Raw genomic sequence first — 4,308 nt, 5'->3', positions numbered from 1 at the left:
TTATTATCTTTTCATTCCGTATGTTTAAAAAGTTGAGTAGAGCCATGAGAGCTACTTAAAAGGCCAAAATTGAACTTCTAGGGATAAAAATACACCAGAAGGGAGTAATAGCAGATTAGATACTGCAGAAGAAAATGGTAGCAAACCTGAAAGCAGGTCAATAAGAATTATCCACAATGTACAGAGGAACAAAGATAAGGGTGACAGCGGATTTCTCACTGAAAAGTGCAAGTGAGAAGCCTGTGGAGTAAAATCTTGAAAATAGACGGAAAAAAGTCAACCTAAACTCCTCTGTTCAGTAAAAATATCCTTTAGAAATGAAGGTGAATTATAGTTTTCCAGACACATGAAAGCAGAAATAAGTCATTAGCAGCATACCACACTATAAGAAAAGCTACAGATGATTAATCAATGCAAATTGTTACATCAAAGTATTCCTCGAGACCAACTGAACTAACGATTTTACTGTCCTCCTAAATGAAATAATCCCAGTAGGCTGATTTTGGTTTTGTTCTGTTATGTTTTAGTTCATGTGCTTAATTTTACAATTTTGTCTTTTTCATGCTTTCAACTATCAATTCTCATAATTATTGTTTTTTTTTTAACAGTCTTAATTTGCTGCTTCTTATCAGTGGACTCAGAACCTAGATAGGAAAATGTATTAGAATTGTGAATAAATGAAGCTAAAATAGCCTGATCAGCTTTGTTTTTGTTGTTGAAATTCTCAAGGGAGTCTCAAGAGTCTTCTCTAGAACCACAGTTTGAAAGCATGAGTTCTTCAACACTCAGCTTTCTTTATGGTCCAGCTCTTACATCCGCATATGACTACTGGAAAAACCATAGCTTTGCCTAAATGGACCTATGTCAGCAAAGTGATGTCTCCGCTTTATAATATGCTGTCAAGGTTTGTCATAGCTTTTCTGAGGAACAAGCATCTAGTAATTTTGTGGCTATAGTCACTATCCATAGTGATTTTGGAGCCCAAGAAAATAAAATCAGCTGCTTTAAATCATCAATTTTGTATGATATCACTATTCACTCAGAAGCTTTTTCCTCCAACTTTATTCTTTAAAAAATATATAATAGAACAATAATAAGGAAAACTATTACATATTGAATGTCCCCTGTGTGTTAGTCATTATTTTATATCCTTTGCAAATATTATTTTTAATTTTTCCATAGCCTTCAAAATCTTCAGAATTGGCTTCTAAAATAGATAAATTTATAAGCGAAGAGGTGTAATGATAAAGTACTTTAGAATATTAGTTTCAAATCCAGATATTCCAAGATATGTTGGAGACTCAGGTTTGATACCTGAGTCAGGAAAACCCCATGGAGAAGGAAATGGCAACCCACTCAAATACTGTCTGGAAAATTCCAGGGACAGAGGAGCCTGGTGGGCTACAGTCCATGGGTCACAAAGAGTTGGACAAAACTGAGCAACTGAGCACACACACACAAATTCCAAGAAAAAATTGCAGCTCTTCACCTCTGGCACTATATTTGTAGAGAAATCACTTAGCCTCACATTCTTCATCTAGCCAATTCCAAAGATCATGCTCTTGCTACTACATTACCTATCCCTGTAGTTACTGGAAGCACAGTATACTTAGGTCATTCGAATATACATGAGAACATATATATGAGAAGAATATATAGTTAGAATATAAGTAAATAGATTTCTAGAATATGTTTAAGTATATATGCTTATAATGTAGTTATCTAATGTTCATAAAATAAATAACAACACCAAAATTCATCACCACACATCTATTCTTGCTACTTCGATCTTACTCTTCCAAATGAAGGAAATAAAAAATTTCAAGCACGTAAATGGCGTACTCTCAGATATCTCAGGGATAACTAGATTGACTACCTACCTCTAATAATCTCCCAAGAATAGCAAGTGCTATAGTTTTCTTAAGGGAACCCAAAGTCTGCCAAGAAAATCAGAAAGGAAAATTGGGCCCTGTAGCATGATAGATGGGTTAGATTCAGCCTGTCACTGCACGGTATGCTGCCAGAATAATTTGCAAGGACAGTGACTTAGCAATCAACCATAACTCAAGAAACACAACCACCAGTTGCACAGCTGAAATAACCCCTATTTAGGCCTGATCCTCAGGACAGTGAAGGTTGCACTTCTCACTGTTGAAGGCACATTAATTCTCTCGATGTTCATTCAGCATTTTACTGGCAGCAATTTGTAGAAATGTCATTTCATTTATGCTTTTCAGATATGTACTGAATTTAGAGATGGCTTCTTTTCCAAATGATCAATGAACTCCAACTGTAAGGGTCTCTGAGTCAGAATAGGAAGCCTCATGTACCTAGGTAGATCTAACCTTTCCTTTGATTTCACTTGGACCTCAAATTAATGTTTCATCACTGACACTGCTGCTCATGACTAATTTATACTCTGTGGGATTATTATGACATCCCACTCAGGGTAGCATCTCTGAAATTTAAAGAATGAAGAGCAGTGAATTATCTGTGAATATGGGCCAGAATGAATCATTTCAAAGCAGAGTGGGAATATATGTAATAGACTGCAGGCCAGGGGCCAAGTCAACACCAGAGGCCATTTCCTCACACTTGAGATACTGACCAATCAATCATCTGGCACCTTATTCTCAGCATCCTGCCTGCACCCCTCTTCTCTCTTCCTCTGACTTTTTCTCTCTCTATTCAACCGTCCTCACTTATTCCTCTTTCTTTTTCTTATCTTTTCTCTTTTTCTCCATTTCCTTTGCCCCATTTCTCTTTTCTTTTCCTTCATCCTTTACACCACCCATTATATAATATAAAATTCAAATCTAGTTGTTATATTCATTGAATTATGTTTTACAGCCCTACTCTATTAAAAACTGGACAGTTTTTCATTGATTTTTGCCCCAAGCTGAGCCAAAAACAAGCCTTGTATTAGGGACTCACAAATCTGAAATTCACTTTTGAATCATCTATGTTTTGGTAATAGCCTGAAAGAATGTTTTCCTTTTCTTCTGAGAAGCTGATTAAAAATAGGAAAGAAGAAAATCAAATGTGAAGCCAAGTAGTTAAATACAACTTGATTATATCAAGTAGCCTTTGATCGTGTAAAAATTCCAACAAAGACTTTGAAAATGAAGTTCCATTATTTAGCCCTAAAAGGGTATTTTGTGGAAGTGTAGAAATACCCAAGGCTATGAATGTTTCTACGTATTTCTTACATGGACGTTGCCAGAGGACAGAGAAGCAAAATTCATGATGTTTGATGAGGATTTCAAGAATTTTGAAGAGTGTCTTACTAGAAACAGGGCGCAAATTACTTAGAAACTCAAGAAAAATGTCAGCAAGTGAAAAAAAGAACATGGATGAAGCATAACAGCTAGCTACTGCTACAATAACCTTAAATCAATCAACAAATATATACTTAGGGTCTACTCCACACCAAACCCTCTGCCAGGTGTTAAAGCATACAGAGCGCACATGTTGCAATGGGGAGGAAAAGAAATTTAAAAAGTGAAATGTGATTTAGAGATAGGAAGAGGGTGCCATGGAAACACGGCCCTCTAATTCAGAGATGTAGTGATGGCTTCCTGAAGAAGGTGGAATCCCTCCAAGTTTCAGAGGGGATTAGGAGGTGGAGAAGGAGGATGAAACCATGTTTTAAGCATGAAGAGAATCTGGTTCAAATACAAGGAGACAGGAAAGAACAGATTGCTGAAGACACTCAAATGTAGCATCTGACATCAGAAATTTAGATCCCACAATTTTTAAATGCATGAAATTAAGTGAGTTATTTCACTCTTCTCCATTTCCATTTTCCAATCTGTTTAAGAGACTTATGGTGAAGATACAATGGGAGTTCTCAAATTTGCCTACCATAGAGTCTAGCACAAAGTATGCCACATAAGTGTTCCATGTAATTGCAATTTATCTAATCTAGTATATGCAGAGTACATCATGAGAAATGCTGGGCTGGAAGAAGCACAAGCTGGAATCAAGATTGCCGGGAGAAATATCAATAATCTCAGATATGCAGATGACACCACCCTATGGCAAAAAGTGAAGAGGAACTCAAAAGCCTCTTGATGAAAGTGAAAGAGGAGAGTGAAAAGGTTGGTTTAAAGCTCAATATTCAGAAAACAAAGATCATGGCATCTGGTCCCATCACTTCATGGGAAATACATGGGGAAACAGTGGAAACAGTGTCAGACTTTATTTTTCTGGGCTCCAAAATCACTGCAGATGGTGACTGCAGCCATGAAATTAAAAGATGCTTACTCCTTGGAAGGAAAGTTATGACCAACCTAGATAGCATATTCA

Source organism: Bison bison, unplaced genomic scaffold, assembly GCF_000754665.1.
Source record: "Bison bison bison isolate TAMUID 2011002044 unplaced genomic scaffold, Bison_UMD1.0 scf7180017860729, whole genome shotgun sequence".
In the NCBI taxonomy this organism is placed as follows: domain Eukaryota; kingdom Metazoa; phylum Chordata; class Mammalia; order Artiodactyla; family Bovidae; genus Bison; species Bison bison.
The sequence above is the reverse complement of the archived record's forward strand: the minus strand, read 5'-3'. Positions refer to the sequence as shown.